We start from the raw sequence: 25,569 nt of genomic DNA, 5'->3' as shown, positions 1-25,569 counted from the left end.
ATTTTATACATACATATATATATATATATATATATATATATATATATATATATATATATATATATATATATATTATATATAGAGAGAGAGATAGAGAGTTGAGCAAAGCCACAGAGAATAAAATTAGAAAATACATGAAAGTGTGGGTATTAGAAAGAATACAGAATTTCATTCTGGCAACAGGAACAATTTTTAATATATAAATCAAATAATATGTTTTATGACAGGAGATATAACCAAGTTGAGGGTTCATAACAGGTCACCCAGTTATGAGTTTGATATGCAAATATATGCATTATAGAAATATCATAAGGCCTTCAGTATGGAACATAATTGGAGGGGTTAATCCTGGACACAAAAAAAAAATATGTAAAAAGTTTTTGAAGAACTCCAAGCAGGAGATGATGATGATTTGGAATAACAAGTTTGAGGTGAAGTTAGAAAGAACAAAGAGATTGAGAGAGCATTTGGGAGAGACAAAAGCTCTGGCCCTTATTGATTTGTTGTTCAGAGGAACCAGGCAGGGAAAATGTTTAAATAATGACTTTCAAGTTCCTAGCCTAAAACTCTATTAATCCATTGCCTGATATAGGGGGTATTACTTAAAACTGCTTTGGTTGCCAGCTAAAGAAACTACTTTGTCAGGGTGAGGCAGGAGTCACTAAATGATCCGGGGCCAAATTTACCCTGCCACCTGTCTTCGCAAATCGAGTTTTATTGCAAACAGCCATACCATCATCCGAGTTGAATTGTTGCACCTGATACTATATGGGGCGCAAAGCCTAAAATATTTACAATCTAACTCTTCAAGGAAAAAGTTTGCTGAGTTTGAGGTAAAACAAAACAATGAAATTCACTGAAGTTCATTTGGCTTTAGATATTCAGACAGTGTGATCAGGACTCGGTATCTTTCAGCTTTGCTTTCCTATTGATTTATTTGTCCGGCTCAGCAGCCTGCTCCACTAAGAGACAGCAAGACCATTGCTTCAGTTTAGAAGCTGAGTCCAAATAGTGCAAGTCTTTCCCAAAAATTTTAGCAAAATTCATGAAAGTGGTTTTATGCATCCAGGCCTGGATCTTGCAGATTTACAGTTATGGATGGAATAAGATCCCAAATGCACTTGGTCTGTAAGGGAGGATTTGGAGTCTCCAAAGGAAAATCAGGGTGCTATAACACTCATACCAGTAAGTAAAGTTAATAGAGTTTGAAGACACTGTGAACAGAGGAGGATGACTTTGATTTTGAAAAAAAAAAAAGATTTTAAGAAAAAAATAGATAATATTATACCTTTTTTACAGATAAGAAAATTGAGACAAATCAAAGGTACCCCAAAATAATAACAGGCAACTAATACTATTTATTTACTATTTGCTAGACATTTTGCTAAACACTGTAAGAAACAAGAAGAAAGTGTTTCTTATAGTTCTATTTCCTAACAACACATAATTATTAAAGACCCACCATTCTAAGCATTAAGTGTTAATCAAATTACAAAAAGACAAAGTCCCTGTAATCTTGAAAATTATAATTTACTGTGTCATGACATAACAGGAAAAGGCTAGGAAATGGTAGCTTTCAATACCAATGTAGCATTAGTGAAGTATGATAGGATGCTCTCCTTTTAAATAAATGCCCTGTGGTTAGCTCAACTCCCTCATACAGGATCTATGCATTAATGTCACATTGGATGTCATTTTTTTTTGAGTGTTAGCATAAGTTTTGAGGGAAGGGAAAAGAAACACATATTCATCTTCTGTAAAATGTTCCCTCTGTATATATAAGGAAAATTGTAACAATGTTGTTGTTTTGGGAAATCAAGATTCAATTTATTTAATTTATAAAGGTAAATCATTATTATAGGATGTGGGGGGAAGACTATGATTACAGTTAGTAATTATTAAGTCCTTGCAAAATGCCAAGTACTCTTTAAAGATAGGTAACCTACCTTTAAAGCTGACATCACTATAAACTATTTTACTAGCACAGAAATTCTAGTGGTTACCTGGCTCCTAATACATCTAGCCTGTGAAGGCAGGATTTTAACTCAATTGGGTGCAGCTAGAGAAGGTGGCATACTCCAGCTTGTGAGAAGATCTGAGGCTTTGCCTCTGACTCAGTAAGTAGAAGGGAAATTACAATCCCTTTTTGATATTAACTAGATTAGGAGAGTGGCTGCAAACATCCTACGCAATTATAAGAATAAGAGATTTGTGAACTCACTGCTTCCTGACTCCCATAGAGCAGAACGTGAATTCAGGCAGGGACTGGCTCTGTCCTCCAACTGTATAAACTGTATAAACAAGAGTTAGGCTCCATGAGATCTGAGATGGGTTTTTCTACCTTTGACACCTGGACCACCATACATGCTGTGGTCCTCTTTTACACCAAGCAGATTATAGACCAAATTGATAAATAAAATGTCCATTATAAAGAAGATAGTATGGACAACAGTCTTCATCTACAAAAGCAAGCAAAGGTCAACTTTCTTAATGTCTATGCTTGTCAGGAGAATACTGTCCTCACAGCTCTCACATTTATGGAAATCAGGCACAGGAATAAGCCTACTCATGTCATTTATTTTGTGTCATATTTATATTATTTTTTAACTGACAAGACTATTTTATATGTTACAATGAAATAGAATATGGGAGAAGCAATAGCAGTGTTTCAATAATAAAGATAACATACAAAAATAGTTGAAATTATATGTTGTGATAGATGGGAACATAGCATTTTTCTTTCAAAGTATTTAGAATATATTGATTACTCTAGCTTAATAAATTTATATTTTCTTTAGATATAAATAAACTTGTGTTATAATTAGATAAGAAAATAGCTATTTTGCAGTTTTTGTAAGTTTATAAGCTACTTCCTGAGAATCTAAGACCAAAATTTAGTCTTAACTGTATTAATCACATTAGTTTTTCTATTCAAACTGTTATGTAGTTTAGGTCATGTAAGTGATATTCAGAATTTACACTCAGAAAATGTAGCTGGATTTTAATATGTATATATATATATATATATATATATATAAATTTTCAGAGAAGAGAATTAAATAAAGAGGAAATTAATGATAACAATAATAATGACAACAATAGTCATGGGGAACATTGATCACATTACACTTGAAATACCAAAGGATTGAGACAAAGATGTTTTCTTTTAGATCAGATGATCTAAACAATTGCTTCAATCTTCTCTTTCATTTTCCTAAACTAGATTCTTAAGACCTTTCTGCCATGTGGCAGTTAAGGGTGTACCAAGTACATAAAATAACAACCTAGGAAGCTCTTGCTAAACCCACTTATTACAGTTCTCATTTTAATCTAACTCAAGCAAACTTATATAGGCATATATTCTGAGCTAAATCTAACATAGTTCTGTTTTCTGATCTCAAAGCCCCAAAACCTTTAGTTCTATCTGAGGTATTATTATCAACATCACTGTCTCATAAGCTTGCTAATAGTTAAATACTGACATAAATCTATAGGTATAGATAGAGGTAGATAGAGATAGATTCTCTTCAAAGAGGTTTCAGTGTATGGCATGTTAAGCACAAAGAGAGGATGATTATGTTTGTTTTATGTGTGTCAATAACATACAGGAAAAACTAGTTCCTTGAAGCAAATATAGGGAACTAGGGCATTACACTATGCTAATTGTCATAAATTACAACTCTGCCCTTAACTGGTTGGATTTGTTATATAAAATAATTAAAATGTTGTTCAGTAGGTCAGTACTATTAAACATTTAAAACTTAATTTTTCTCCTCACCTCCAACCACATTTTCTACTGTTTTTCCTGGGAATTGGCTTCTCAATTTGCGGAACTCTCATTTTGATGGGGGTTAATGCCAAAGATCATCCTCCTGCAGGGTCATGTTACTAGAGAGTTTGAATACAGCTGTGGTCGGATTTGCTCTATATTAAACTAAGTTTGGAGGAGAAAGGAGGACCCCCAGTTACAGCAGGGCATTTCAAAGTAATGCTTGGTTGGTGGCCACTTTGCACTGTGATATACTGATATTGCTGAAGTATGTTTCTTTCCCTTTACTCTTAGAGTTATTAATTGTAAATGTTTGACAAGCACTTTTTACAGAGTAGAATCTTATATTACTTATTTGATTTTTAGTTTTATGCACAGAGAAAAATTATAGTTTTATATAACAGTACTTTTTAAATGCTTGTTTTATGTTGTCCCCCAAATAATACAATAACCATCATCTCCATTTGATTTTCTTCTTCTTAAGACATCAAAAATTATCTATAAATACTGAATTATTTTCACAATATATGAAAGTTTTAGAGTTTCCTTACAATTTTTACCAGTATAGAATTATAACTATGAAGGAGAATGTGTATATACAAAATCTTTCTAAATGGAAAAGGTTAAAAAATCTGTGTGGCTTAAGTAACCCAGACTCTCAGTACCCAGATATGGATGAATTAATCATCAATGACTAATATATATTTTGTATAGTTTGAATTTTATTAATTTGCATAATGAAGGGAACTTCAGCCCGTTGGAATCCTTGGGAAATCAATCATCTCATGTACAGTGTTCACTTCCCAGCTTTGGAACTATAGTGCCTGGAAATGATAAAGTGGTTCCCAGAATTTCAGTGTTAATTACAGTGTAGTACATCATTGGGGCCCTCGTTTGGGAAAAAAAAATGTCTTTCAGAGGTCTGTATTACATTTCTGGCCACTTCAAATACAGTTGTAATTGTATAAGGAACACATTATTTTCCCTAATTTTGATTTTAAGCATTTTCCTAAGTTTTATCAAATATATTTATTTGATAATTTTTATAAACATGCTTTAGAAAAATATTGCTAATCTTAATAAATCTTTTAAAATTATTTTGGATCCATGGTATCATAGTGGATATTGTGAAACTGTCCAGATTCCCTCTTTGAGGCCCCCTAGGCACTCATTTTCCCAGTTTATGGGAATAGCAAGGCTGAGACCATTCACAGCTGCATCACTCAACTGGGAATAGCCTTCAGCCACAGGGATCTGCATAGCTCAAGATGATGCCCTTCCTAGAATGCAGCCTGAGATCAGCTGCTGGCCAATGGTAGGGAGGGGATATATATGTCTAACTCCCGTGCCTAAATTTGGGACAAAGATGAAAGCTCATCCCAACTCCAAAGCTCCTCAGAGAGTCAGCTGAATCTCCCCGTTGTCACCATATTGTTGGTCAGTTTCTCCCTCTGTCTAATCCTAATTTCTCACTTCTTTACGATGTGTATTCCAAGAGCATTCTGCAACAAAGCTTCTACTTTCTACCCCCTATTTCATGATCTGTTCCAGGAAACTCATGTAACACAATTATACTTGGAGTGATCTTAGGACGCCCACTCTAAAATGAGAATTTAGAGCTGCATCTCTTGCCAATGTATTGGATATTCATAAAAGTAAACGGTATCTTGTCTACCATAGATGTGTTCTTTCAAGAAACACTCAGAGTTGCCTTGTAGGCATCATTTTAAAATTAAGGTTTATAAATATTTCATACCAGTTATTCAGTCTTCTGAATAGCAGAATCCAAATTAATCTTTCAGTCTGCTGGTAATATATATATTCTGTTGTTTATTGTCAGATTCAATCATTTATATTTCCATTCATTCTAAAACAAGAAATACCACCATAAAAATAAATCTTTGAAAGAAGTCACCTTGTCCCATTTTAACTATTACTCACATGTAAAAATATTGTTATTAATAAAAACAATAGGAGAAATGGAAGCTACCATTATTCACTGTCTGATGCTTACTGGGAGCTTTAGACAAATTCTTTCATTTAATTTCACTTCAATTCTGCAAGGAAAGTTTTACTCTCAACAAATAAATTCCATTGTCTAATCATCACTGCAAATTACTGATGAAATTTTTAACAAATAAAAAACCTGATTGGTAGAATTGTTAAGTAAACGACAAATGTGTAAAGATAATAAATGGCACAAGAGCATATCAAGCCCCAGATTAGGATTCCAAACCCCAAGACTTCCCATACGCTATGTAGTCTCTTAAAGTATAAGGAAACTAATAGTCTGATACACATGTATAGACTCAATTACATCAAAAAAATATACAACCAATTTAAATTTAGAAGAAGGAGGAGAAAAGGAGGAGGAGGAGAAAGAAGAGAGAAGGAAGATATTATGGCTCAGCTATAGAAATTTACTCTACTCTGTAAGGAGAGCTCATGGTAATAGAGGCTGAGTCCTAAAAGGAAGTATTCCTAGAGACAGGTAATGAAATATGCCAGTCATAAGACCTGGAACCAGAAGCTGGCACCGTGTAACTTCTACCCTATTCCATTGGTCAAAGCAATCACAGACTTTCAGTATTTAAGAGGGGACATAAACCAAATTTATTGAAGTGAAGAGGGTAAAAAATTATGGCTATCATTAATTTACTACAGCCATAAAGTAACATGGTGAATATTTAGTGAAAGACATATATAAATATATATATATATATATATATATATATATATATATATATATATATATGTATGTATGTATGTATATGTATAAGCTGGAATTTACCACTTTTGGTTTCAACGTGTATACACTTTGTAAATAAATTCAAACAGCCACTAGCAATTATTCTAATAAAATCAGATATTTTTCAAGATAAATATGGGCTTCAAATCAAGTGTTTCATTTTATAAATGATGAACTTGAGGTCCAGGGAAATTAAATGACTTGTCTAATCATGTAATTTATGGTAAAGGCAGGACTGAAAGTTAGGTATCTTATTAACATCAGGGGCTTATTAGAATATAGCTTAATATTTCAATATACAAGCATAGAAACACCAAAACAACCTACGTGTCAATATCCTTTTAGCTTTTGATACATAGTTTGAGCAATTAGTTCCTCTTTATATAGTGACATATTTTAGGACAGGTATAACTTTATTTGATATATTATTTAGTATCCCTTTTTACAGTTTCTTATTCCAAAGTGGGAGTATAAATTTATTTGATAAAACTCGCATTTTCCAGAACTGTATTAAGTCTGAAAGGCGAGTGTGTGTGTTTGTATTCTCTCCGTCTTAATATGCTCACATTTTTATGAAATCTGAAAATCAGCTTTATGGAATTAATCTATTTCCTAATAACTTCAGTCTAGACCAGAGATAAGCAAATTATATCTCCTTTTATGAGCAGCAATAAGATGTCATGTACAGACTTAAAAATCACAGAGAGTTGGATTAAAACCCCAGCGACTCTGGCTACTTTATTTCTCTGCTTCTCAGGTTTCTCACCTAGCATGATTGTTTGGAGATTAGAGGTAATATATCCAACTCAGCTAGAGCATCAAGACCTTAAATGTATATTAACATTTCATCATTTGTTCTCAGAAACTTTAAGTTTATGTAAGGAGATTGTGTAAACATTTGCAGATGTTAAATACAGAAACATACCTACATTAAGCTGCATTAATAATCAGAAATACAGGTAATTAAATAGCCACATTCTTTAGGAAGAACAAGACCCACACGCAGAAATGGTATCTTTTACTTAATTGATGTCCTGGGAAGAACAAATAACAGTAGTTCTTAAATTGTAATGGCTTCAGAAATCACTGAAATTTGTATCACTCAATGAGGAGGTCTTTCTCAAGTATACAAGTTCCAACTGATTGTTAATGTCTGAGCTAATACATCAGTAGCATAAAGCTAATTAAGTCTTCAGTGCTTTTTAGCCCTATAACATTGAGGTTAAGTCTAGCAATGATAACTTCCGGTTGAAAGTATCATTGAAAATTAGGTGTCTGATTGTGATTCTGAAGTCAATTTTTCATTTTATTCATTTTTATATATACATATATATATATATGAATTTTATATATACGCATCTAATTTTAAGGAAATCTTTTGAGTTGACTGGAGCTAGATTTATGAAGTTACAGTCAACTGACTAAATTATTTTTTAAACTGGGATGACTGACTTACATATTTACATGAAAAATTTTAAAGTAAAGATAGCACTCTAACAAGTGAAATCACCTATTATAAGTATTGATAATCTTGAGGTGATCAGCAATGATCCTTGGAGAGACTGAAACATTATTTTAATAGAGTAGAAAAGACATTTGACTCTTTAGTAAAAAGTTATAAGCTCAAATCTTTTAATGATAATATAGAGAATAAGTATAAAAGTGACAAACTTTCTAAATATCAATTTAAAAATTCACATTTTTCTTCACCTTCCTTTTTAAATAAGAGTAATAATTAATCCAATGTTTTTAGCTATCAAACCACTTGTGTCTGTCGTTCCTCATACTTAGAAGTTTCCTGCTTAAAACAAAGAATTTTAGAGTAGAGTTAAAGATATTTGAGGCATAATACTTTATTTTTAAATCTAAAAGGGCACACGTTGGCAGGGATATTTTCCCAACTGCAAAATTCTAACATTGTGCTCAAAAACCCCTTGTAGAGCGTGTATATAAATTTCAAGACTGATTTTTCTCATCTAATACTTTTTCCAAGTATTCTCTATAATTGTTTTTACTAGACTGTGAGCTCCTTAAAGACAGGAACTGTATGACTTTATTTCAATTTTCTATGTCAAGAACCTCTTAGATATGTTCTCATTTATTCAAAAATTAAATTCCACTCTTAAATACTAGCCTCCTACAAGCTAAGATTATCAAGCTCTGGAGCCAAACTCTCTTGGTTTATATTCCATATCTATCACATATTGGATAAGTGTTTTAGTTTACTTATCTGCAAAATGGGAAGACTAATAGCCCCTATTTCCTAAGTTCTGTGAAGATTTAAACTGTTAATACATATTAAAATATTGAGAACAATGTGAGACATCCACTAACTATTAAATGAAAGTTGGGCAGTGGAGCACAGAAGTTAAGATAATGGACTCAGGAACCTAGTGCTGACAACATGTACTACCTGTAATTTTGTGCTAATTAATATCTGTATGACTCAATAGTCAACATTTATCAAATGAAGATAATGATAATAATACTCCTACTGCTAAGAAAAATATGTGATACCTACCATTTTAATGATTAGTTATATATCTCAAAAGGTATTCCAGGAAACTGTTGTTATTATTACAAGTGAGGTCTTTCATTTCAAACTTCTGTATAATTTGCTACTCCAGTGTACTGAGCTGGAGTTTATGTGAGCTTTGAAGGCCTACTCTAACTAAATAAGAAATGGCCTATTTCTTTTTTTGTGTCCTGATCCTACAAGGCTTTAAAAGCAGGGGTACTTCCACAGCTGACTAGGACCCACTAACAAATCACTCTGAAAGTAGCGTCTGAGAGATCATGTACCATAAAAGAAGGCTAAACTGAATTCTGAGTTTAACAGAAAGAGGGAGAAAAAGATAAGAGGAAGAAGGAGAGAGAGGGAGAAAGGGAGGAAAAGAGAGAAGTGGAATTAAAAAACTATTTAGAAACTTTAATATTTACCATGATTTTCTTTCCTCAAGCAAACAATTCACCCATAATGCCTCATGATTACTTTATTGTAAGAGTTTCCAAATGTATTTTGGTTACTAGGCACTTCCTTCATAACCTCTAATATTATATAATACAAATATGCTATCCCTAATAAGTCCTGGATGACATGCAAGTCTCCAAACCAGCAATTTATTTGCTTCAACGTATAGCAAGACAAAACCTTAGGATGAGCAGAATAGGCCTGTAAAATTTGCATGTCCTGGGAAGAAGTGTCACAGAACTAGTTTTTAGATTCTATCTAAAGGATGTCTATGCTATTCTCATGCAGTTTGATATCTGGATGCCCAGGCCAAAGGCTTTCCTTCTCTTTCTGCTTGTTTTAAGTACTTTGTAAATTGTAAAGTTTTTTCTCCAAGTATTGATTCTTGATTATACTCCATTAATGTACTCACTGGCTTGGCTTTCTAGCAATTTTTTTTCCCCTTTTTTGACCATGATTTCAAAAGAACAATACTCTAATGCTGACTTTGACGACTTGGCAAGGTGCTTCCCCTCTAAGTTTACAACTGTTGTCTTTTATGAATTTGCAGTGGGAGATAGTTCAGTGGATTTAAATGATACCTTTATTCTAGGAGACTACAAACATAAGCAAGCTGGTCTAAGGATTAGAGAATAAATTCCTTTCCAAAAGTGTTCATGAGCACACAAGGGAAACACATACACTCATCAATTGTGTTGTCATTCTACAATATAAAGATTTATACAGAGCAAAGCGATCTGTGATGCCTATGCTAAAAGAAAAAGGTCTTGGATTAAAAATTATTATTTTATTTAATAACCAAGCTTACACCTGGAATTTCTGACCCAACTACAACCTTGAACTTCACCTGAACTTGAAATTCCATATCATCACTGAGCATCACAATTTCTCTCAGCCCTACTACACATTCCCGAGCCCTATTCCCATCCTCATGTCCCATTCCATTCAAAGGTCACTGGTACTAAAGACTTAAAGTGTAATAATTTCCTTTGTAAGCTGCATTTAGATGTCCAAGAACAAAATTAGTTGTGTCACATCAAACCTCCATATAGCCATTTTAAATTACATACCCGATGCTGCAGTAAGGCTTTATCCTCGTTTATGGCTAACAAGATAACTGATCCCTTTCTGGAATAGATAAAAAAATACTTGCCTTATTTTTTTTTCATTTCATTTGTCTTTAATTTGTTTTAACAAAACTTATATTCTTATTTCTAGTCATTGTGACCATTGGTCTCAGATTTTAAAAACCTAGTTTCAATGCAGTTTATACCATGCAAAATTAAATTGAAAGTTCAAATGAATATTTTAATCATTTTTTAAAATTCTGTCTAAATTACATGGATAATAGAATAAAATTAACTCTCAAACAGAATGAAATGACCTATGGACAAACCCCTGAAGTCTTCAGAATTGGGTTGAGATCATGCAGTTATTTAGGATAATGTAAAAAGTTCGATATTAGGAGATATCCTGTCTGTTTTTTGCAGGTGACAGAGGAACTAATGATCTTTTCTAAAACGAATCATTGCCATATAGCATTACTCTCTGCCAACCAACCTCCAGCTGCTTTCTCAGACACACTTTTTGTGCTTATAATTTTATTTTGTTCCTCATCTCCTCAAATACTAGGACTGAAAGTGAGTATTTCTCCTCTTCCTGTGCCTTTTCTTGACCTTCTTTTTACCTCCAGAGCTGTAAGTGTCCAAAAAGTAATATATGAAATACCACATTGAATATTGGCAACATTTTTCATCCATCACCTGTGAAATAGATAGTGAAGGAAATGTCTAACTGACAGCTGACAAAGCTTTTCTTGTCTTTCTAGTCCCATGGCACAATTCTAACAGTTGCAGTTTTCCCAGATGTATATGCATGCTGACTGAGCTAGTTGACATGCTGTTCTTAGCAAAATGCAATGTGTTCAATCAAGCTGGTAGAACCAGAGTCCATAAATTTATCATGCAAATGTTAATGGTGAGAAAGCCTTCTCAAAGGATGCTGATGCAAAGAGAGCCAGGACTGGCTTCTGTTTCCAACCTGACAGTTCATTCAGTGGTATTGTTGACCTCAACAGCCCCAGGACCAAGTTTCTCAAAACCATTCAAAACACTGGTAACATTTATTTCAAAAGAGTAATTATAATGAAAGACTCTTCATTTACAAAATGAGTACACTCCAGCAAAGATTTCTTCAGCCACATTATATATGGAACAACATTGTTAGAAAATGCATCAGGACAACTCTTTGCCTTTGTTGAAAGAGAAGGAAAGATGTGAAATATATGTAAGAATGTTAGAAATCCACTAAATTATAACAGGAAGAAACTCAAATTTAATAATAAAATTTACTAATAAAAATGACTATACTGTTTTCCAAAATAAATATATCTAATATTAGATCATTTATTTGTCAAAATCCACATTGGTAAATATCAAATTTATATAATGTAAAGTCTCTCACGTTTTGTATCTAAACTGCCCCAGGGAATCTAAGAATTATGACCACCAGAGGCCTTCATTTATCTGAAACACAATAAAAATAAGTTAAAAATATACATAATGAGCACTTAACATAGCAGTAATATTTTAAAAATTTCTTTAGAGACATTTTGGTTTTTCAAACCAGGGAGAATTGGGGAAATAATTGATTCTAGTAGCTTTTGTTAACAGTGATATTTTGCATTTGTCATGTGTCTGTAGAAACTAACATTTTTTGAGAACCACATGTCAGGTGATGTGACATCTCAAATGTTTTCATTCTTCACTAGAGCCCTCTGATGTAGGTAATTTTATTCCCAATGTTTCTCAATTGTTTTTCTGACTCTTTCCTCTGACATTTTCATTCTGCTCTTGGGATTACCCAGTAGTTTTTTTTTTTTTCCCCTTAACCAAGTGACATAATTCCACTCCTGTTATTTGCCCTAGAGAAATGTAAATGTATACAAATAGAAAAACCTGCTCTTGGATCCTTATAGCAAATCTATTCACAATCACGAAAAACTAGGAAGAACCCAAATATCTTTGAACAAGTGATAAATAATCCCTGGTACATCCATACAATGGAATAATATTCATCAAAAAAGAATAAAGTATTGACAAATGCAACAACTTGAATTTACTTTCAAGGTATTATACTGAGTGAAAGAAGCCAGTCTTATAAGGTTACATATTCTATGACATTTATGTACTTATATGACATTCTCAAAATGATAAATCTATCCATCTTTGTCTGGGTTTAGAGATGAGGGAGATGTGATTTTAAAGGGATAGAACATAGGAGGTTTTTGGGGGCAATGGAACTGTTTTATACTCTTACTATGCTAGTTGATTACATAAATCTATACATGTGTTACTACTCATAGAAACATATGCCAAAAAGTGAATTTTAAAATATAATAATTAAAAAAAATGAAGACAAAACAAATGTAAGATAACTTTCACAGAGCCTGGGGAATATTTTTCTCCTGGAAATGAATAGAATTTTGTGAAAATTACAGTAATCTTTAAATATTTGAAAAGGTATCATATGGTTTACACAAATTTATCAAAATTAAGAAACTTGAACTTATTTAAAACCATTATTTGTTTTTATAATATCACTTATCTCATCTTGGTGTTGCACAGTCTTATTTATAATTATCCTATTCTTTTCATCCTGCTCAGTAATCTAATTTTGTTAATTTAAAAGCCAACCTTCTAGGCCAACCACTACAATCATATTCCATGAATTGTAGATTACTAAAAAGACCCTTAATATTATTGGCCATTTAAGGAGGTCACAAAGTCGAGGAGGAGAAGTGCCTGGATTCCTTTTCTTCCTTCTAGTGTTATAAGTCTCTTTCTCTCTGAGTTTATTTAATGAGTGAGTGCTGCCAAGATCTTCCAGTTTGGAAATTGGAGATAACTTAATTCTTGAGCACATGGCTCAAAAACTTTAACATTTTAAACTTGGCATAAACCTCAGTCTCAGGGAAAAACAGCTGCTTTGCTGAGCATTGGGGTGAAAATGATCATTAAAAAGTTTTAAATAAGTGGAGAATGCTATTCTGCCTGATCATTAGAAAGTTTTGTGAAATGTTAGCAGTTAAGGAAAACCCTACCCCCACCTCATTAGATACTATAGTCAATATGATATGTCAACAGGGAGAACAGAAATATATTCTGTTAAGCATTGTATTAAAACAGAAATTTATAATGTAAGCACAATAATTCTTTGGGATTATTTAGGATTTTTATCTCAATTTGAATATACATTTCACTCTTGAGGGGTACTTAAAAGGAGGCTGTTTGATGTGGTCTTCTGGTGTATTTCCCTGGTACCATCATTTCTTTTTTTAAATTGAAGTATGTATACTTGACATAAACATTATGTTAGCATGAAGTGCACAGCAAAGTGATTTTTAACTATTGTCGTCTTAGGACATTTACTTTGAAGCATTTATCCAAAACTTGATATTTTGTCATGTAGCAAGCAAGCAAGAGAAAAGAATTTATTAAGTTAAATAAGAATAACATAAAATATTGAGATGAAGAAATAGCACTTTTCCATTTTCCTTTCTTGTCTCTCTTTTTCTTTCTCCCTTCTCCTCTTCCTCCTTCCTACCTTCCCTCCTTTCATTTCTCCTTCTCTATCTTTATTTTAAACTTTAATACAGAATGGCCTAGAACCTCAGTCCTACAGTAGTCATACAAACAGAAAAAAAAGAGAAAGAAAACGTTAAAATGAGCAGAGGCACCTCTGGCCAAGAAATTATATACATAGGATTTATATATAATATATAAAGGTCCCCATAATTTGCTTTCTTGAATATTACCTATAATAAATCTTATATTAGATGGAAATAAGGACATATTTTCATCACTGAGTCAGTTCATTTTATATTTGGGCTATGAGCTTCTTACCCTATAGCCAGCTTTGTTTTGTTTACATTCTTTTGAACATTTCAAGCATTATTCAGATTCCTTACTTAAAACTCAGAGAAAAGATTGGTAATTCCTTCTCTGAAATCAAGGCAAATCCACCCACTCTCAAAAACTGTATATGGCCTATGAGTGCACCATTCAAAGTATAATGACAAGCAAATTTTTAAAAATAGCATATTTACCAAAGAAAAAAGTAATCTTTGTTAACATTTAAATCTGTAATACCTGTTCAGAATATACATTACTGTGTCTTGAATCTTTTTTTCTTTCTTTTTTGTTTTAGTATGTTCTGGCAAATGATGAAAAAATAGTGTTTACATAATAGTAAATAGTTAATATGCCCCAATTTTATGGAACAATTAGTTTTGAACATTTGTGTGCCAGACAATCACCTTTTTAAGGAAGATGGATTCTATTTTTATATTCACATCAAATAAGAGCTAAGGTTAAAATATTATATATTTTTATGTATGTACATATATGTATATGTATACACACTACATATATACGTTGGCAAATCATAAATACCTCACTATAAAGATTCCAATGGAAAAGATAATCCTAAATATTTTTCCTTGGATGGAAATCGTGTCATGATATAACAATTATAATATTGTACTTTAATCATTAACTTTTACTTTTTATTTAGGAATAAAAAAATTCAGTTTATATATTATTGTTTTTCACTATGGTACATTCGGGAAAATAAGTCAACTACAGAGTAACTCTTCCCTTTTATTCTGCTTTGTATGTGATGGAAACAGTTATTCAGTAATGTGGCTCTGGAAAACAAGTAGACTCTCCACCATTTGCCTCCTGTGATCTATGTTCTTTGAGAATATATATATATATCTTACACTTTAAGAAACACACAAAATATTTCCAAAAAGAGTCAAGTTTCCAGCATTTTTTTGAAAGGAAGTTACTTTTCCTTGTTTTCACTGAATATAAGTTTAACACATCATTTTGGATGCCTTCTATAGCTTATATTTTGCATGGAGAATGTCTCTCACTTCCTAATGATCATCTGATACCTCTCTCCCTATCGCCACTTATTAGTGAGAACACTGACCCATTAAACTTTGCTTTATCCATTGAGAAACAAAGAATGTTAGTGCGAGCTTTCCGGCCAGAATTTTGAGTTTCAGTTTCATCTGTATTGCTAACATGCTCTAATTAAGAGAATACTTTCATGATTTGTTATTTGCTTAAGCTTATTAGAAAAGTTCTTCAGGTTTTTGTTTTGTTTTATACAGTGGCTAAACAATGATCATAATCTATCTATACTGCTTCCATGGACTCCATTGTTTTATACTATAACTGTTCATAATTAATGAAAACATAGAAAGTGGTTAAATTAGCAAGGTAACATAATAGGATGGATCAGACTGAACACAATTCATTCAGTCATCAGTTTGCAGAAGGATTTGCAGCTTAATCAGCTTGGGTCCACGGATTGATCTAATGAGAACAGGATTCAAGAAAAAACAATTATCTCAAAATGATCTGCTGGGGACATAGGAACCACTTAGCCAGGTAGAACTTTTGACATTGAGATGGCAAGAAATTAATCATAATAATTACTATTACTATTATTATTATATAAACACACACATACATATAAACCATGTATCACTCTACATAGAATATACATAGACTATACTATATATTTTATATACTATATATAGTATATACATACTATACATATTTTTGAATAGATACTCTATATACAGAGCGATATCTATAAATAGATGGATAGATTTATATATATTTATATATATATATGTATTTATATTTATATATATATATATAACATATATATGTTATATATATATAGTATATGTGTGTGTGTGTGTGTATATATATATATATATATATATATATATATATATATATATATATACTTAAGCAACTCTTCAAGCCATTTCCTTAAGATGCTTCATATCCCCTCTATGAGACAAGAATTTTTATTCCTCCTTTAAAGAATGAACTTGTTGCTTTAATTTTTCAAAACATAAATTTGTACTTCAATAACTGATAATATTTCCAACAATTTCAACATCCTTTTTCAGTTATGGAACTTGTACTAGTATAAATGTTATGACAGAAAATCCCAATCTTGAACTTTGCTATAAAATATAAGAAAGTATTACATGATAACACATTGTGTTCATTATAGTTTTTAAGATTGAAGGTCTTGCATTGTGATTAATATTGTTTTATATTGTATGCTATGATCTACAATAGATAAAATACATGTGGCTTACTGAATTTATTTTATAAAATATCCATAATTTTGGCTATCATCTAATAGTTAAATAGTAGTAGTAGTTAAATCTAATCAGCATGTTTCATTATCTTTCTCATAAAATAATTCTACAAAATAAATTTAGGGTACCTAATCCAAACTCTCTGAGGCTGTGGAACTGAAAAATATTTTTAGCATACAGTTAATATATGCAAAAATTATTGTTTTGTTAGCAATATATCCATCTGTATTATAAAATTTTTCCACTTAAATAATTTCAGAAAATCCATAGAAATGTTACAAACTTTGCTAAAAAATTGGCATGTACAAATACTATCAAAAACTATTTTATGATTTCAAATTTAATATTTGATCCTGCATGTAAAATAAATTACTTTTATTGTATGAAACAATTAATTTTTCTTCACAGATATTTATGTGTGAAATTAAATATTTCATACATTCATTAATTTTATAATTTTAGAAACAAGCCACTCTGAGGTGCACTAATCAACTTTTCCATTTGTGTGAAAGCTAATTCTTTAATGGGCAGTAATAATTTTCTCTGCCTAATGAGTCATCATTCATGCCCTGCATATTGAGTGCTTAAAATACTCTTTATTTTCATCATCAACAATGTTGGACTGTGTCTTCCAGCATAAAAATTTGTATCCTTTGAATTAGATATTTAAATACTTCTCTTTATGTTAACTACATTGTTAAATATTAACATAATTTTGCCCTTCAAAAGGCCAGCCATATCCTCATGAATTCATGTTCTTCTGAAAGTGCCCTTGTTTGTTCTTTATTAATTCTCATTAAAAGCCTGCTAGAGTGGTAGAGATGGGACCAAATTCTTGAGATAGAAGTGAAAAATAACATTTATTTTTAATGACATTTGTATAAGGATGCAATAAAACAAAAATAAGTCACTCCAAATATTAATCATAGTGTATAAATTTATTTACATACTGGTAAATTTAGTATTTTTATAAATAGAAGTGAAGCCCCTGTGATTTTTACATGGAAAAACTGTGAAACCAGAAACTGCAAAAAGCAAACTATTTTCCTAAAATTGTAGCATATTATCATAATCATGTTAGAGCAAATATGAAATATGAAAGATATTTATTCTCAATGAGACAAATAGAAGACTATTTATTCTCTAGGAAAATATTATTTGTAAGAAACAAAATGGAATACATTATAAAATGTAAGTAAATGAGCATATAGTATAAAAGTAAAACTTTTCTTTCAGTTAAACAAGTTTTCATCCAGATTTGATATCCAGATATATTATACACTCATTGAACTTCTGATAGGAATATTTGACCCTGAGTTAACTCTAACTGCATCATGCTCTCTCTCTGTCAGGTAAAACATTAAGTATGAAACAGAAGGGATGCAAGTCATTTATTTTTCAACAATATTCAAGCCCTTAAAAACAGAAAAGTAGAAATGATGTTTCTAGGACATGTGGCAGTGGAATTGATATTTTGAGTTGAGAATAATAGGCAGTTAAAAGGGAGATTGCCAGTATCTAAGAACAAATTTAATATTCTGGGAGTTGTATGACTAATGATTTACAGTCTTGGTTTTGTCTTCCCATGGATATAATTTTCAAATTAATTCCATTCTCTACTACTTTAGTTTTTGATCTGGATAGGTAGATAAATTTGTTACACTGTGATAAATCATTATGGTTTTTATCAATAATTTTGTGTTTCATGGCAAACTCTCTTTTAAATATAACTACAAATTAAAAAGAAAACCAAAACAAAAATAAAAACAACTATAAATTTGGGAAAATGTTACCCTGCTGCGGCTAATATGATAAAGCAGCATCACACAGATTTGGTGGTGCCTTATGATCATGTATACTTGCTTCTCATGGATATATAAAATTTCAGATACAACACAATTTTTTGAAAGGAATTTATTCTGTAACATGAAAAAATGAATAATTTCTTTATTGACCATAATAATCTTTTGAGAAGAACATGAGTCCTTTCCTGCATTTTAATAACTCTTTTGGTTCCAGGAAATATTTAGTTCACCATCTATTATCTCATCATATATGTTTCATCATTCCACAGATATGTGATTAGAAAAAAGGATTGCTAACTGAATTTTCTTCAAGAAATATTTTTACTTATTTCCCCTAACTCCTCCATAGGTACCCCACTACACTCTTTCTCAGTATGTTAGAGGATTTCCCATGAACCATATTCACTAATAGATTTATGCTGATTGAGACCTCTTCCAGAAGAACTTTTTGATTTCAAGCTCCCAACTCCATGTCTCTCATCTTCCAATTTAGCATGTAGGAGTTGGAAGATGGTAGTATCAGCTTTTGCATTTATAAAGCCTAAAGGTTTAAATTTCTGCAGTTCTTGGCATATGTTAATTACTTGAAAGAGAAATTTCCCCCAGTATGGTTTCTGTCTTTCCCACCTTAGCATTGTCAACTCTATCTCCATTAGTACTTCTCTTTTCTCCGTTTACAAACACTTCCCAAATAAGCACTTATCACAATTTTAGATGTGCTTCAACACATAATTATCCTTTTCAAAAACAGCTTTAAAAAACTTAGAATACATTTGCAACTAGATGATGAACAAGGAAAAAGTTATTTCTATTACAATCAAAAATGGTCTGAAAGTGATATAAAAAATATCAGAAACCAGTCCTAAAAATTGTCTATTTCAAAAATATTAATTTGGCAATGTATAAATTAATTCAAATATTTAATTGTCTTCAGCCAAACTGTGGTTGCTTATATTGTATTAAATATGTCTTCTACTAAATGTGAATGCAGAGCACCACACAATTATAACAAATTCCCCAAAATATGTATTCTTAAACCCCAGTTCTATAAGGTCAGCAAATTATGGCCTGCAGGCCAACCTTTTGTCTTTGCAAATAGAATATTATTAAAACAAAGCCATGCCCATTCATTTACCCATTGTCTGTGGCTGCTTTCCTAGTACAACAAAAGAGTAGTTGCAATAGACACCTTATGGTCTGCAAAACCTTTAATATTTGCTGTCTGGCCCCTTAAGAAAAAGTTTGTTACCTAATAAAATATTTTCTTGATGGCAGTTCCTCAAATAATTTATGCTACAATATATGTTGATTTTCTACCCCACGTGCTGTGTTAGGAACAACTTCTGACAACACAGCTGCAGCAGAAATTCCTGAGTTTTCTATATGGCCAGTGCCTCTTCAAGAACTCTCCACAATCCATCCACTGATGATCCTCCTTCTGAGATTCTTCTTCCACACATCCTGCTAAGTGTGCAATGTGATACTAACACTCCACAGGCAGTTGGATAGAAATATTACCTGAAGTAGATTAGTCCAATTTTCTTCTTCAAGTAATATAAAATCAGTTAATTATCCATGAGTATAATTGACCTGTATAGTGATGTGTGCTTTAAGGCTGAAGTTGCCATGTCAAGAATGCAATTTTGAACTATACATGATATCAAACAAATGGAGAGAAATATCTGCAGAAAAAAAAGTAGAAGAAAAAGATACTCAAACAGAAGCAGAGAAAGGGAATTTACAAAAAGAGAAGAGACTCTGCCTTGATTCTGAAAAATTACTAGTTCAAGTTTTTTGAGTCCCACCTATTATATTCAAAGAAATTTGAAGGTACTATATCCATAAACATAAAAAGGACATGACTTAAAATTGGATATTCAAAAAAAGCTTTGAAAAATTATAAATGCAATGGTTAAATAAAAATAATCCATAAATATTGGGGAGATAAAGAACACACAACAGAGAAAGAATGAGAAAGAAAAGAGGAGAGGAGAGGAAAGAGGACACATTATAATGTAGGAAGAAGAGACATAGAGAAACATTTTAGAAAATCCAATATTCACATTATAGGAGTTCCAGAAAGAGGTTACTCAGAAAATATATAAAATCAGATTTTAGTTGGGCCAGTTCACCAAGGTATATTTTTTAGCTTACTCTTCCTGAAATCTGAAAATTCCTGGAGCAAACACGTTACCTTGACTTCATGTCTTCTTTGGGTTATTGATTTGAAACTCATCTTTTTGGTATGGCCTTCTCTTGGTTTCCAAATCTAATTAGATTTACTCATGCCAGCCCCATCTTCTCAAATACATGCCAATTTCCTTCACTGTAACTAACCTTCTGAAATTTATGTTTATGTGATCACGGGTTTGTTTTTATTGATATCTGTTGCCCTCATTCAACTCCACCCTCCATGAGGGTAAGGGCTATCCATCAGTTTTCATTGATCTCTATGTTCCACACTTCTCATAAAGCCTAACACATAATATGGCATCAATAAGCATTTGTTTTATTCATCTTTGCATTCACAATGAAATGTTGACTTATTATAGAAATAATCAGGAATTGCTGAAAGAATTTTTAAATAGGATTTACAAATAACTCTACTCTTTAATGTATGTTTTAAAAGATATCTAAAAGACAGTAACTTTTGAGTGGAGGAGCCATTTCTTGTTTGTATTTTATACTTTTGCAATTTAAGCAATAGGCAGAAAAATGACTTAGTTTATGATTTTACACTGAAAAGAATTTTGAAGCAAATGTTACTAAGGAGATAAAGAGTTAGAGTGTTCTCTTCTGCCTATTCTATTTAAAAAGTATTATTTACAACAATCTTATTTCTTATTCTTGGAATATCAGAATTATCTATTACTCTATGTTTCTTTTTATGTTTTCCCCTATATTAGAGGTGATAATCTGTAAATATTAAGATTGTAGTGATCTTTCAAATGAATGAAAAAAAGGAGTATCATTGTCAAATTGTTCAATTTGCTTAATAGGAAAATCAATTTGGTAGCATGCATCTGTTATAAATAGAGTTGCATATTTGGAAACATCAATGCTATCTTACATGAAATGTGTATAATTACATGTAATTGAATTGACATTGAAGAACAAAAGATTAACTATGAAATGTATGTGTAAAAATATATGGTTATTAATTCAATGTTTTGATGATAGAAAAATACAAGAAAGATGAAATAAAATGGATTTGGGGATTTCAATAAATGTAGAAGGAAGTTATTTAGTGAGATGAAGAAATCCCTTTTTGGGGATTCCAGCTCTGTATTCCAGTTGTAATGTATGTGCTGCTGAAGCGAGAACTCTGAGTTCCAGCTTACTTGCTATATGTAAATACAAAGTTAAAATAGGGCGGTAAGAGAAAAAATTGACATAAAGTGAAATGTAGCATGGTGTGATCAAGGATATTTTAGAGATGGATGCAAAACTTTAAGCAGAAAGGGGAATGTCTCCCTATTGGGGAATTTGAGACTATTTCATAGAGGACCTTGCATTTGAACTGGGTCTTAAATATTGTATAGGATCTTTCCAGAAAAAAAAGGGGGTAGAGTTTTAAAGAGGAGAGAAAGCATGTGTATAGGATCAGAGCAAAGAAATAGCATATTGAGGACTTTTATGACTGTGTTTGGAGAACCTAAAGGATTTGGTGAGTGTAATATAGGGTATATGGTGTGGGAATGAGAGAAGATAAAGCCCCATGGCATGACTATGAAAAACCTAGAACAAGTAAGGAAATGCACAGTCATTCTATAGGAAACCGGGTGCTAGTACAAGTCCTCAGTTGGAATGAGCACTTTATTTTTCTTTAAAGTCTAATGCCTCTGAAAACTTTGGAGGGCTGGAAAGGTCAGGAGAAAAGAGTTAATGGAGGGACATTAGTCAGAAGGCTGTAGCAAGAGTCAAGAGTAAATTGGTTGTGGTCTGATTAAGGCAGAGGCACACATCTCCTATTGTTAGGAGATCTATTCAGAGATAAAGCTAGAAATATACAATCATCAGTTTTACTCTCAAAACTGATATCAAAACTGGGTTCTTACCTCATATCAAGACTGGGTTCTTACCTCATATTTCTCTAGCCTTCTAATTAGCAACAACAACAAAAACTTTTTCTTCAGGGTGATACAGAAACAATTTCCAATGGCATTACCCATTATCTAATGTAACATTACAAATCACAGCTATAGTTGTCTTTTTTTATTGTTTAAATATTTCCTACTGTAGAAAATATATTAATAAATGTCTTTGGAATGAATGAGTAGATAAATAAACTTGACATCAAATTTCATGTATTGAAGTGAAGAAAATAAATGGCTATTATAGTAAATGACTAAATAGGATATATTTAATTTATGTTTTTATAGGTAGTGTATGTATTATTATATATTATGTATTTATTTTGTTCATATTTCTTATTTTTGTTTATTAACATGATTATTGATGCAATTCCCATTTTGATATTATTATTTTCATGGTACTTTTTTCTTCTGAATGTGATGTAAATATAAGCACTGCCAAATAAAATGAAATAAATTTTACACTTCCCCATGGCAAACCACCCTCCATAGGTTCTGGTTTTAAACGCTCAAGTACTTTCTCAAAATAACAAAAACAAATGCTTTTCTTTATCATTAACTTTTCGAAGCCTGCTGACTTTTGTGAAATCACTGCAGCTAGGCTCAAATGGTGTATGAAATGAAAATTTCCTATCTAGCCACTGCACATAGGAAACATCATGACAATGTCTTACAATCAATGTTCTGCTCAGTTATCTTTTTGTAATACTGAGGTCATGAAGTAAAACAAACTTACTGAAGAAGAAAAAGGGGCAGGTGAAACTTTTCTTCAAGTGTCATTTTGATTTACCTCTCTTCTGTATATGCTTAATTGGAGATATTAGATCTACTTGAAATAACTGCTTTCAACTGAGCATTCAAGGATGCTCCAATCCCAAATATTGAATATGTGTTAGAAATCTGTATATAAAAGTTTCCTAACTGATGAGCACCAGCCACAACGGTTATGTTGAAATTAATACCTCCATGACTCGTAGAAGGTTCTGCCCTTATTTGTCTTTTGTATACTCATAACAGTAGCTTTGGAAAGTAGGTATACTTCCTGACGTATGTCTATTGCTTTTTATATTAAATAGCATGCTGGTAAAATGTGGATAAAACTGACTTGTTTTATAAGGAGATATGACAACGGCTATAGACACAAAACACAAAACATAAACTTCTACATAAAAGTGTTTCTATTTCCTCTTTTAGTACACATTTTATTTTCCTTTCATCCATATAACTAGAAATCACTGATATATAGCAGAGATGTCATATTCCATTTTTAATATGTGCCTTTCCAAAAAAAATATATAGACATGCCATACATTCACCCTTATATTTGCTCCTTTTCTTTTGAATTGCATTTGCTTTACTTTCAAAGCATTTAGAGAGAGTTCATTTTTGCCTTTTCTAAGCCAGTGTAAGTATAAGTACAGGGCTGACAGAATGGAGCATTCATTCCTTCAAAAGATATTCATTAAGAACTTAATCTCAGTCAGTCATTATTTTATGCACCAATAGATGCTAGAAAGGTGGTATTAAACATTACTTCAGTATTGTTCTTAATCTTTTTTGTATTTGACAATAAATAAGAAGGAAAAATAAGCATTAGTCTGTTTACCTATGAGTTGATTTTATGTGTATTTTTTGTTTGTATTTTTCTGTGTGTGTTCTGTGGACCTAGAACAAAGGACCAAGACATGGGTAATCCAGGATTGCCAAACCAGTTATATTAAGTCTAATTCTAAGACCACAGTATTGAATTCAGAGGAAATTACCTATACAAATTATGGCATAGGCACATCTAGGTGCCTATAGGTTCTTAGACAAGAACCTATACCATTTTGTGATATTTTATATTATTAGTTCAAGGAAGACTGGGCTCAGAATCATAAAACATGATTTAAATTTCTGGTTTTCCACTTACTATGTGATTTTGCATGGGTTAGTTGTTCCTTGTGAGTAGCACTATGTTGATCAAATATGAAAACCTTATATTATGGAATATACCTCATAAATTATAATAGTTTCCTAAGGCTGCCATAAAAACTACCACAAATTGCAGAGATTAAATCACCAGATATTTATTTTCTCACACTTCTGGAGGCTAAAAATACAAAATCGAGGTGTCAGCAGGGCCATGTGCTCTGTGACTCCTGTAGTAGAATCACCCGTTGCTCTTCTTAGCTTCTGGTGGTTTGCTAGCAATATTTGGTGTTTCTTGGCTTATAGGTGCATCACTCCAATCCTGTCTTCACATGGCATTCTCCCTGTGTCTCCCAATCTTCACATGACCAACTTCTCATAAGGACACAAATCCCATTGGGTCAGAGGCCTGCCCTGCTGTAATATGACTTCATCATAACTAATTACTATGGTCTAGACACTGTTCTAAGCACTTTAAATATTTTAACACATTTCCATTATCTCGACAACTTTTTGAGATAATGAGCATTATTTTTTTTTAATTTTGTAGGTTAGGAAACTGCATTTCAGAAGAGTTAAATAACTTACCCATGGACACACAGCAAAAGTCTTGGACTGAGGGTTTGAACATAGTAGGCTGCTTTCAAAGTCTATGCCCTTAACCACCTTTCTAAACTTTATTGACATTGTTTGAGCTATATTTTTTGCATCAAGATTTTTTTTTGTTTTTACTCCCTTACCCCTTTCCCATAAGGTTTGTCTCTTTGGCAAACTCCTTCCCATTCTCAGAACGTGTTCAAATTGTATTCCCTGTTCTAGCTCAGCCTGTTCACAAAGCAAGCAAATATAAAATTTCTCTCTTATCTGTGGGTATATGAAGAACCATTATAACTTCTACAGTTATACATCCTGTACTTTTCAGGACAACAATATTACAAATATTGCATTCTATTCTTTGACCATAGGTCCAAATTTTTGTTTGAGAACACTTGATCTAATGCAGCATTATTTCATAGCCTGTTAGTGTTTACATTTATTTTTCTCCTATTGATGAAATTCTTCAGAATAAGTATTC

This window comes from Mesoplodon mirus (genome assembly GCF_964341445.2).
Source record: "Mesoplodon mirus genome assembly, chromosome: 2".
Lineage (NCBI taxonomy): Eukaryota > Metazoa > Chordata > Mammalia > Artiodactyla > Ziphiidae > Mesoplodon > Mesoplodon mirus.
The sequence above is the reverse complement of the archived record's forward strand: the minus strand, read 5'-3'. Positions refer to the sequence as shown.